This window comes from Dipteris shenzhenensis, chromosome 21 (assembly GCF_047967505.1).
Source record: "Dipteris shenzhenensis isolate YYH24624 ecotype China chromosome 21, Dip_SZ_1.0, whole genome shotgun sequence".
NCBI lineage: Eukaryota > Viridiplantae > Streptophyta > Polypodiopsida > Gleicheniales > Dipteridaceae > Dipteris > Dipteris shenzhenensis.
The window spans coordinates 44,769,813-44,782,138 of NC_141616.1; positions in this window are offsets into that span (position 1 = coordinate 44,769,813).

Here is a 12,326-nt window from a genome sequence, read left to right on the forward strand (position 1 = left end):
GACATGGATTGGCCCTTTGAATGGGAAGGAATTCGATGTCATCAAATAGATAACCTTATCACTACAAACATTTTCATAATTTGTGATGGCTGGTTCAATAAGACCTTGCATTTTATTAAAAATAAAAAGCAAAAGCATCAATATAAGTGTCATTAAGGAAGTATTGAAAAATCATCAATCTATTAATATATCGATGCTTATATAGACAGTTATATTGATGTTGTTACTGTAAAAACTGTTTTTACAACTATAGCTTGGGAGGCTCACTAATGTAAACCCTATGTATCACGTGCATCTAGGGCTTAATTTTATAAAATTCCTTAACGGTGAATATTGTATGATTAAGAGATACCTTTTTCATTATAAATCTGTAAATTGTTTTCAGAATTTCTTATATGAGTCCCTCTATGAATATTATTTTGTTTAAAAATAATTCAAAAAATGTCCTTATGTTGAACTCATGTGATAGCTACATAATTTCTTAAGTGACCCCCCCCCCCCCTCTTTCGCATAAGGGAAGGTTAGATCTAAAATAGCCCCAAGTTGCCCTAAAACTATTTGTGTGTGTGTGTGTGTGTGTACAAGGATTGCTCAAAGGCACATTGTTAAACTTTCATGCAAAAAATATTTGAGGACAAGCCAGCCTAGCCTACTAGTGGCTATATGCTCCCCAACTCTAAAAAGGCTCCACCGACCAGCTTGCCATCCTTGATACTCGCTACTAGAGCCGTTGTCATCTCCCCTTCCTCATTGTCCTTACCAAAGTCATCTCCCCCTTCCTCTATGTCCATGCTAGAGTCATTGCCTAATCAACAAGCTACTTCTAGGTCGGGTCCTCGTTTCATGTCTCATCCTTGTTGTCATGTTTCCCCTTAAACTACTCCTCTCCATGTCTGCCCAATTTTTATTGACTATTTTTTATTGATTTGTTCAATGGAGAATAGATCCTAAATGTATTTTATTATTATTGATGGTGGGGGCCACATAATGTTGGTTGGTTTTTCCAAAGATTTTTTATTTGTGGTAGTCATAGGCGTGGTTGGGTGGATCAGTGTTAGTTGAGGCTTGAATAGATTACATTATGCTTAATTCCCTTGAACAAATATGGAGGTACGAGAGGAGAAGATTGGAGATGAAGAGAGAGGGCATAGCTAGAGAGCACACAATAAATGAATAATTGTACGCTAGATTTAGTTGGAGATTATAAATATATACAAACCCCTTTAGGGTTAGGGCTAGGGTTTCCAACCCTTCTGTTTTTAGCACTCTTTTGTATTAGTGCTATGCACATATGATCACATGATGTTGAGATGAATCCTCAACACTTTCCCTCAAGATCAACATCATGAAGTCGGTGTTCCCTCAAGATGATGATTATGGGGACTCGAAAAAGGACTGATATTACATTCGAAAAAGGACTGATATTACATTCCATCACACTCCTTTAATGGGAATGTCCTTCCTTTGAGTCAAACCAAGAGCTTGTCGGTGCTTCTCGAAAAGCTCTTTCCTAAGTGGTTTGGTAAATATGTCTACAATATTATCTTTGCTGTGATAATGTTGCAATGTGATATCGCTAAGTAATTCTCTTTCTCTGAGAAGTGCTTTCTGACATCAATGTGCTTTGTCCTGGAGTGAGATACTTGATTCTTGGCTAATGCTTGAGCCGATTGATTATCATGTAGCATATTGTTGTTGGCTTTGACTCATCAAAATAATCTATTTCTGACAATAGTCTTTAGAACCATATAGCCTCACATGCACTTGTTGTGAGTGACCTATATTCTGCTTTTGTTGAAGACAAAGAACCAATTGGCTGCTTGATTGACAACCATGATATAACACCTTGACCAAGGAAAAATTCATAATATCCTTGTATGGATATCTTAGTCTCATGATCTCCTACATAGTCACGGTGTCACAATATCCATGCAACTTTGGATGACTTCCTCTGTCTTCTATTCCAAACTGTCTTATTACCTCTGATGTACCTCAAGACTCTCTTGGCTACATTCCAATGAGACTACTTTGGATTTGACTTAAATTGTGCAAGTGAACTTACTGCATAACAAGTATTTGGCCTTGTGATAGTCAGATATATAAGAGATTTGATGAGCTATTGATAGTACTTGTCATTGACCATAGGCTTTTTTGGATATTTGGTAAGTTTCAAACTCTGGTCCATCAGAGTGGCTGCAATCTCGCAATATGCCATATGAAACCTCTTTAGGAGACTATCCCCATATTTATGCTGTCTCATGAAGGTGTTGTCTGAGTCTCACCGGAACTCAATTCCAAGACAATAGTGCATAATTCCAAGACCTTTCATGTTGAACTCTGCAGATAAGCCTTGTTTCAACTTGTTGATGAAGCTATCATTGCTTCTTGTCACAATTAGATTATTTACATACAAAAGTGCAATAGTAATGTCTTCCCCTTGAACTTTGTAGTAGAGAGTATGATATACATTAGACTTCATGTATCCTAGATTAGCAAAATAATTGTCAATTATCCTATACCAACTTCAAGGTGTCGATTTAAGCCATAGAGACTTACTTGAGATGGCAAAACTGATGCTCTTTCCTTGGTTCAACATAGCTTGTTGGTTGCTGCATGTAGACTCCCTTATCTAGGTAACCTGCATTGAGAAAATCATTCTTGACATCTACCTGGTACACATTCCATCTCCTGAGTGTTGCTAGTGATGTAAAAAATCATAAGTCTCATCATATCCTTGTATGCTCCTTGTATGGCTGTTGATTGTCGTTTAGCATAAGTCTCATCATAATCTTGAACATACTGTTGGCAAATCCTTTTGCAACAACTAGACTGGCTTTGCATCTTTCAATGCTTCCATGTGGATTGTACTTCACTTTGTAAACCCATTTGTTTGCAATGGCCTTCTTTCCTGGTGGAAGGTCGCATAAATCCCAAGTTTTGTTTTTGTACAAACCTTCCATTTCTTCATTCATAGCTGTTTGCCATTCTGGCTTATCAATCGCATCTTCGAAGCACCCTGGCTCTTCCACAGCCATGATGGTAGTCATAAGAGCATAATTGGTGGTTTCAATCTCAGATTTCTTTGCCTTTCTGAGCATATGTCAATTTGGCTGGTGGTCTTCTTTCTTTGGTAGATAGTCTGAGTTGTTGGTGCTCTTCTTGGGGTGACTCTGGCAATTCTTTCTCCTCCTCATCAACCTTTTCATTAGGTGGCTGAGTAATCAGTGTGGTAGTCTCTTGTGTACTTGATGTCTTCGATTTTGATTCCTTATCAAAAGTTACATCTCTAAACATTGTGACCTTTTGATTGATGGGATCATACAGCTTGTATGCTTTGATTTCTTCACTATAGCCAACCATGATGCATTTATGTGACTTAACATCCAAATTTATGTGATGATCATTAAGGAGATTATGCAACATATAAAAAACACACATAAAGAGATATGGTCACTTTTAACCCTTACCAGAGATATAGTTGAACGATGAGGTAGAACTCATGCTTTATCTTCCTCATGAGTCGATGTTGACCCAAGGATATCAAAACACTAGAAGGAAAGATGGAGAGCTGGAAGAGAAACATAATAGATTTAGTGAAGAGGAAGATGCCCTAAATGAGGATAAAATAATGCATAACATGATAAACACTTACTTTGATGCTCCTTCACCACAAAATGAAAGAGATGAAGATGTGAAGTGAATAGGGAGGATAACATGAGTCCTGAAGAGGAGAGATTATGATATGAAGCAAGCACCATGTTGTACAAAGGGGCAAGCCATTCTATTCTTGCCTCCATTCTTCTGATCTTGAATTTACAAGAAATTTATGGATGGTCGAACACTAGCGTTATGTCCCTCCTTTGGTAAGAGTTTTGATGTGGTCTAAACTATAATTTCATGCATGACTCCAAATTGTTGCTTTAATCAATGTCCCACGTTACTCCAAACACTACTTCCAAAAGGAAATAAGACATAGAGAAGAGGTGGGTAGAGTTTGGGCTTGAGCCTTGTCATTTGCATCTTGGGCTGGTCGTGGACGGTGTTAATCCCTTTGGACATCTATACACATCGTGATCCATGTGGCTAGTAGTAGTCATCACAATATACAATATTCCTCCTTGGATGACCATAAAGAAGGGGCATTTGATAATGGCACTCATTGTGCCAAGCAAGCACAAGGTGAAAAACATGGATGTGTGTCTAGCCCCTTTGGTGGACAAGTTGCAAATATTATGGAATGGCATGCAAGTTTATGACATTTCAAAGCCTTTGGGTCAACATCATTTTCAATGGAAAGGCATTCTAATGTGGATCATGCATGATTATCCTAGGTTGCATGATTGCTCAGGTACCAAACTTCTATTCCTCTCAATTCTCTTTTGCCTATTAAAATGCAAGATGTAACTTCTGCCAATGCTCTTTGTCTCAATAATCTTTTACTTCTACAAGATGTAACTTGTGTCCTTGCATTTTAATAGTCCCCAAGTCTCTGAATACCGTTGTCCATCTTGTGGAGACAATTTGTGCACTCAGCACTCAAAGATCTAAACAAGGTGGCATATGAGAAGCATATGTGATTTCTTCCTATGAACCATATGTATTGTGTGGATCCATCTTTTCGAGGGCTAGAATTAGCTCGTATTCCTCCAATCATGAAGTTAGAGGATTGGGAGTGACTTTGGCATGATCCAAAAATCTAAATACCTCCACCTAGCATGCTACGTCTCTCCATATTTTAAAAATATTATCTCACCTTCAAAACAAACCATAAATTCACTCTTTTATAATTTTTTAAAAGTATAATATAAAACACGTAAATATATAAAACTCTCTTTACTTTCTCTCTCTTTCTCTCTCGACTCCTAAATCTCTCTGTAGCCATAGTCAAGACACCTCATTCTCTCTCTTAATCTCTCTCTCTCTCTCTCTGACAACTCTTATGTGTTTCCCTCTATGTCCTCATCCCACTCATTCTCTCTCTTAGTTTATCTCAACTCTCTCTTTCTCTCCCTCCCATGGCAGCTAAAATTTTTCACTCTCTCTCTTTATCTCTATATCTCTCTCCCTAGGATTTGTAATTATTTCTCTCTTTCTCTCTCCATCTCTCTCCTCTCTCTCTCTCTCTCCTCTTCTCTCTCTCTCCCTCTCTCTCTCTTACCCTCTCTACCTCCCTACCTCTATCCTCTTGGCCGCTAGGATTTGTCATTCTTTCCCTCTCTATGTCTCTCTCTCTCTCTCTCTGAATTCTCTCTCTTAATCTCTCTCAGCCTTCCTCCCTCCCTCCCTCCCTCCCTCCCTTCCTTGGCGGCCATGGCCGCGAGAAGTCTCTCTCTCTCTCTCTCTCTCTCTCCCTCCCTCTCTTGGCAGCCACGGCCGCTAGAATTTTCATTCTCTCTCCCTCTCTCTTTATCTCTCTCTCCCTAAGTCTCCCTCCTCTCTTCTCTCTCTCTCTCTCTCTCTCTCTCTCTCTCTCCCTCTCTCTCTTTCTCTCTCCCTAAGTCTCCCTCCTCTCTTCTCTCTCTCTCTCTCCCTCTCCCTCCCTACTCTCTCCCTCCCTCTAGCACAGAAGTTTCGTTCCTCCCTCTCTCTCTCTCTCTCTCTCTCTCTCTCTCTCTCTCTCCCTCTCTCTCTTTCTCTCTCCCTAAGTCTCCCTCTTCTCTTCTCTCTCTCTCTCTCTCTCTCCCTCTCCCTCCCTCTCTTTCTTTCCCTCCCTACTCTTCTAGCAGAGAAGTTTCATTCCCTCTCTCTCTCTCTCTCTCTTTCTCTCTCTTCCCTCTCTCTCTTTCTCTCTCCCTAAGTCTCCCTCTTCTCTTCTCTCTCTCTCTCTCCCTCTCCCTCCCTCTATTTCTTTCCCTCCCTACTCTTCTCTCTCATTGCTGCGAGGAGACTCTCTGCTCTCTCTCCCTCTCTCAGCTCTCTCTTTCTTTCCCTCCCTACTCTTCTCTCTCATTTAAGGAGCCCCTCTTCTCTCTCTTAATCTCTTGTCTCTCTCCCTCTCTCTTTCTCTCCCTCCCTACTCTTCTCTCTCATTTCTCATTCTCTCTCTCCCTCTCTCTCTTTCTCTCCCTCCCTACTCTTCTCTCTCATTTCTCATTCTCACTCTCCCATTGGCGGCCACGTCTCAGCTCTCTCTTTCTTTCCCTCCCTACTCTTCTCTCTCATTTAAGGAGCCCCTCTTCTCTCTCTTAATCTCTTGTCTCTCTCCTTGCCTACTCTTCTTTCTCCCTTTGGTGGCCATGGCCCTGAAGAGCCCCTTTTCGCTCTCTTAATTTCTCTCTTTTCCTCTCTCCTCTCACCACGTTTCATTCTGAAAAACATCTCTCTCTCTCCCTCTCTCTCCCTCTCTCCCTTTCTCTCTCTCTCCCTCTGTCTCTCTTTCTCGCTCTCTCCCTCTCTCTCTTTCTCTCTCTCTCCCTCTCTCATCCTACTCTCTCCCTCCCTCAAGCAGCCACGGCCGCCAGGAGACCCTCTTCTCTCTCTTAATCTTTCTCCCCCTCTCTCCTCTCTCTTTCTTTCCCTCCCTACTCTTCTCTCTCATTTAAGGAGCCCCTCTTCTCTCTGTGAATGTCTCTCTCTCTCTCCCTCTCTCCTCTCTCTCTTTCTCTCCCTCCCTACTCCTCTCATTTCTCATTCTCTCTCTCCCTTTGGCGGCCATGGTTGCCAAGAGCCCCTCTTCTCTCTCTTAATTTCTCTCTTTCCCTCTCTCCTCTCTCCTCTCTCTTTCTCTCCCTCCCTATTCTCTCATTTCTCAAATTTACAAACTCAAATATAAATAAGAAACTAATTAAAATAGAACTCAAAAACTCAAATAAGAAACTAATTTAAAAGGAATTGTAATGCCTTCTAAAAGACCCCCTCCTCAAAAACTTTAACAAGAAACTAATTGAAAAAGAATTGTAAGTAAAGAAAAAGAATTACAAGACGAATGAAAAAGAATGCAAGTACCTGGAAGAAGTGAAAAAAGTAAGGCTCCGCTTATCCTTTCTATTGAGCTCTTGGTTGCTTCAATGAAATGAGGAGAGACTAAGAATGAATGAATGGAAAGAAGAGTATATATAAGAAAAACTAGCCCACTCCTCCTACACATAAATTTTAATTTTCAAAAAAGAGAGGGAAATTTGAATTCATTATAAATTTGAATTCAAATTTGTGTTCAACATTCTTCTCATACTTTCTTCTTGTATGTTCCTTTTGAATTCAAATTTGTGCTCAACATTCTTCTTGATACTTTCTTCTCGTAAGTCCCTTTCATTCTTCTCGTAAGTCAAATCTTATTTGTCGCTCTTGCTCGTGATAGTAAGTCAAATCTTATTTGTCGCTCTTGCTTGTGATAGTAATCTTATTTGAGCAAGAATCTTATTTGTTGCTCTTGCTTGTGATAGTTCTACTCTTAGTTGTAAGAATTCAAATTTGTATTCAACATTCTTCTTGATACTTTCTTCTAGTAAGTCCCTTTCATTCTTTTCCTAAGTCATATCTTATTTGTCGCTCTTGTAAGAATTCGACCTCTCTCCCTCTACTCCCTTGTTTCTCTCTCCCTCACTCTCTCTCTCTCTTTCTCTCTCCCTCCCCTCACTCTCTCTCTCACTCCCCTCCCTCCTCTCCCCTCTCTCTCCTTCGGGTCCCTCCTCTCCTCTCCCTCTCTCTCTCTCTCCCTCTCTCTCTCCTCTCTCTCCTTCCGCTCCCCTCCCCCCCTCCCTCCCTCGACCCGCCGGTCCTCCCCTCCTCCCCTCCCCTCCCCTCCCTTTGCCACCAGAACCCCTCCCCCCCTCTACCCCCCTTCGATCCCTCCCCCCCTCCCCTCCCCTCCTGCTCCCCCCCTCCCCTTCCCCCCTTGCCCCCCCCTTCCCCCCGTCCAGGGGGGCCACCCCCCCTCTGCCCGCCCCTCTCCCCCCCTCGACCCCCCCCCATCCCCCCTTTGGCGGCTACGACTGCCAACCCCCCCATTCCCCCCCGCCCCCCTTTCCCCTGGAGGGGGACGCCATCCCCCCCCCTCCCCCCTTCCCCCCTCCATGGGGCTGGCGGCCGAGGGCCTGGGCCGCCAGGCGCCAGGCCCTCCCCTCCCCCCTTCCCCCCCTCTCGCTAGCCCCCCCCTCCCCCCTTCCCCCCCCGCCAGCCCCTCGCCCCCCTCCCACCCCCTTCCCCCTCCACCCCCCCATCCCCCCTCTGGCGGCCGCGGCTGCCAGCCCCCCCCCTTCCCCCTCCCGCCAACCCCTCCCCCCTTCCCCCCCTCCTGCCAACCCCCCCCTCTCGCCCCCGCCCCTCCCCCCTCCCCCCCCCTCTCGCCACCCCCTCCCTCTCCCCTTTCCCCCCTCCCGCCAGCCCCCCCCCTCTCCCACCCCCTTCCCCCTCCACCCCCCATCCCCCCTCTAACGGCCACAACCGCCAGCCCCCCCGCCCCCCTTCGCCCCTCCCCCCCTCCCCCCTTCCCCCCCCCCCCGCCCCGCTAGCCCCTCGCCCCCCTCCCACCCCCTTCCCCCTCCACCCCCCCATCCCCCCTCTAGCGGCTGCGGCTGCCAGCCCCCCCCCTTCCCCCCCTCCATGGGGCTGGCGGTCGCGGTCGCTAGGCCCCCCCCTCCCCCCTTCCCCCCCCTCTCGCCAGCCCCCCCCTCTCCCCTTCCCCCCCTCGCACCAGCCCCCCCCCTCTCCATTCCCCCCATCCCCCCTTTGGCGGCCGCGGCCGCCAGACCCCCCGCCCCCCTTCCCCCCTTCCCCCCTCCCCTCTCCCCCCTCCCCCCTTCCCCCCCTCCACAGGGCTGGTGGCCGCGGCCGCTAGGCCCCCCCCTCCCCCCCCTCCATGGGGCTGGCGGCCGTGGCCGCCAGGCCTCCCCCTCCACCCTTCCCCCCCTCCCCCCTTCCCCCCTGCCCCCCTTCCCCCTCCCCCCTCGCCCCCTCCACGGGGCTGGCGGCCGCGGCCGCCAGGCCCCCTCCCCCCTCCACCCTTCCCCCCCCCTCCCCCCTTTTCCCCCTCCATGGGGCTGGCGGCCGCGACCGCCAAGCCCCCCCCCTCCACCCTTCCCCCCCTCCCACCCCCTTCCCCTTCCCCCCTGCGCCAGCCCCCCACCCCCCCTCCCCCGTGCCCCCCCTCCCCGCTTCCCCCCCCGCCAGCCCCCCTCCCACCCCCTTCCCCTTCGCCCCCACGCCAGCCCCCCACCCCCCCCTCCCCCATTCCCCCCCTCCACGGGCTGGTGGTTGCCAGCCGCCCCCCTCCCCCCCCCGCTAGCCCCCCGCCCCCCTCCCACCCCCTTCCCCCTCCACCCCCCCATCCCCCCCTCCACCCCCCTGCCCCCCTTCCCCCCCCTGCCCCCCTCTCACCCCCTTCCCCCCCTCCAAGGTGGGTGGTGACCGCGCCCCCCCCTTCCCCTTCCCCCCTCCAGGGGAGGCTGCCCCAGCCCCCCCCTTCCCCTCCGCCCCCCTTCCCCCCTCCTCCCCTCGACCCCGCCTGCACCTCTCCCTCCCCTCCTCCTCCCTTCCCTCCCGCCCCTCCATCCTCTCCTTCTCCTCCCTTCTTGGCAGGAACCTTTCTCTCTCTAGTTCCTCTCTCTTCAAATTTTAAAAAAAAAATCTAGATAAAGAATTAATAAAAAAATTTGCAACTACCTGGAAAAAGTTTGTAAGTTTGCTCTTTCTTGCTCTTCTTTCCTTGCTTTCTTGATCGTCCTTGCTTTCTTGCTTCAATGAATGAAATGAGGGGAGAATGAATGAAGAAGGAAGACTATATATAAGAAAAATTAGGTTTTCCTTCTCCTCTCCTATTGGCTTTCCATTCCTCCCCTCTCTCCTATTGGCTTTTCATTTATCCCCTCTCCCATTGGCTCCCATTACTCCCCCTCTCCCATTGGACCCCCATCCCTCATCCCAATCTTCCATTATCCCTCCCCCCATCCATTTCTTCTTCCTCCCCCATTGCCACCACTCCCATCCCACATTTCCACCACGTCCCATACTCCTCCCATTTCCCAAAATCCCATATTTCCCCATCTCACCCTCCTCTTTTTCATCCCCTATTAACTCCCCTCACTCATTTCACTCCCTTATTATCCTACTCCCCTGTTACCTTTCCCTCTCCCATTCCATTCTTCCCTTCCCACTCTCACTTCCACTTCCCATTACTCACTTGCCATTTGAGAACTATTAATATATTATTATATGATTTTTTATACTATTTGCAAACTTACATGGCAAAATCACAGGTGTCAAAGCGATCCTATTGTGGTCATATAACAACTGTGCTTTTATTCAAGGGCGTATTTATCCTCATCAACAAGCTTATTTACTCAACGTATGAAGTGCATAATTTGTGGACTAGGTGTTTATTGTATCAAAATTGTTTGCCACACACACACACATATACACATACCGAGAATTTTCTAATATTATCACATCTACATTTCTCCGATGGGCACAAAACTTTGTACACACCTCAACCTAGGTCATATTGACTTTCATACAAAGTGGTGCACCCATCCCATAAGTACTTGTTTGGATAACACACCTCCAAATGCATTTTATGACGATTGTGCATAACACTAGGAACAAAATGGTGTATAATGTGAGATCAACTATGCAAAGCATATCCAATGGACACAAGACTTTGCACGTTCCTCAACCTAGGCAGTATTGACTTGTGTGCAAAGTGGCATCCCCATCCGATAAGTACTTGTTTGAAAAATACACCTACGATCGTGTTTTTTGACGGTTGTACATGACACCAAGGCCAAAAATGGTATTTAATACTCAATCTACCATGTAAAGCATATCCGATGGGTATAATACTTTGCACGTGCCTCAAAAGCGGTGCTATGGTATTCCATGCAAAGTGGAACACCCATTAAATAAGTACTTTTTGATGGGATATCTCAAGGTGTATGCCTCAGGCACACCTTGGTTTCTATGTGTGAGTGCTAGAGGCACAGTTAGGTGCCCACAAGCACAGTTAGGTGGTGGAGAGCCACATAGGATGATTGAGAGAATCTAGGAGCAGATTGAGGAGATGATTGTGGAGCTCTGAAGTCATCAGTGATGTCAGTGAGCATGTATGAGGTGCCTACTTAAGGACCTCACTCTTCTTCATTCCATAATGCAAGTATTCTGAGTTTGTGTCCACTCTTTCCTTTCCTTTCAGCTTACCAACATGGTATCAGAGCCCTTTGATCCCCCTTGAGCCCATTTCTGCCACATCATCATCTTCTTCTTCTCCATTTTCCTCCTTCTTTCCAAAATCTTTGAGAGCTTGGTTCTCCACCTACAAACGACCATTGCCCAAACCCTTTGAGCTAGAAACTCCTCTAGAATGGGCAAACTTCCACCTGCAAGCAATTGAAGAAAAAATGTCTTTGTTGGCTGCCATTCCCCAAACAACACATTTTTTGCCATTTCTTCTATTGCTCAATACTCCCTGCCTGCTCCGCCATTGCCTGAGCCCTCTTAGGAGTAGATGGGCGACTTCAAGACGAAGATTTTGAGCCATTTTTCAGCTCATTTGGTTCAGTAACAAGGGAGAAATCGCCAAAACTCAGGTTCAGCATGTAGCAACTCCCCCGGGCAAAAGTGCATACCATTTTGTCCAACCTCTATGCTGGACCCTCTCTGGTATATGCGCTTTCTTTTGATTCAGAAAGCCCTCTTTTCCTTGCTTTGAAGAGTGAGCTACAAGCCCTCCAAGTTCAGCCTTTTGGTTTTGACAGTTTTGGATAAGTTTTTGAAGAAGATGCTACATAAGATGCTATTCTAGCATTTTTGGTCTTTTGAAACTTTCGATAACTTTAGTACAAGTGTGGCTTCAGTTTTGTTTTGAATTGCTAGACCTGGTTTTGATTGGAAAGTATTCATTTTAGCCACCTCTATGAAGCATGTAAGAAGAAGCATCATTGTTTAAAATTTGGTCACAAGAATTTGCTACATTAAATGCTTATATTTTGAAGCATTTCAGTTGTTATTCTAAGCTCTGTAAGAGAGAAGACACTGCCCAATACCTGGGTTAGACCCTCTCATGGCTTGCTTATGCAAAATATGTGAAAAGCCAAAACATAAAGCAATGTCTTGTTATGCTACAAAGGATGAAAATGTCAACTTGACTTCCTTGTTGAAGATTACCAAAACAATGGTTGCCAAAAAGGAAGCAACTACAAAGCCAAAGATCTACCCTCTCATGGCACTTTTATTTGACTCCAAGTACAAGAGAAAGATGAAGGTCAGATACTTAAGGTATGCTTCTCTACACAACTATGAAGATGACAAGATAATTGTTCTCTTGAAGGATATGATTTTCAGATCCACTTGTTCTATCATAGTACCATCTTATAAGGCACTAGACACTACCCATG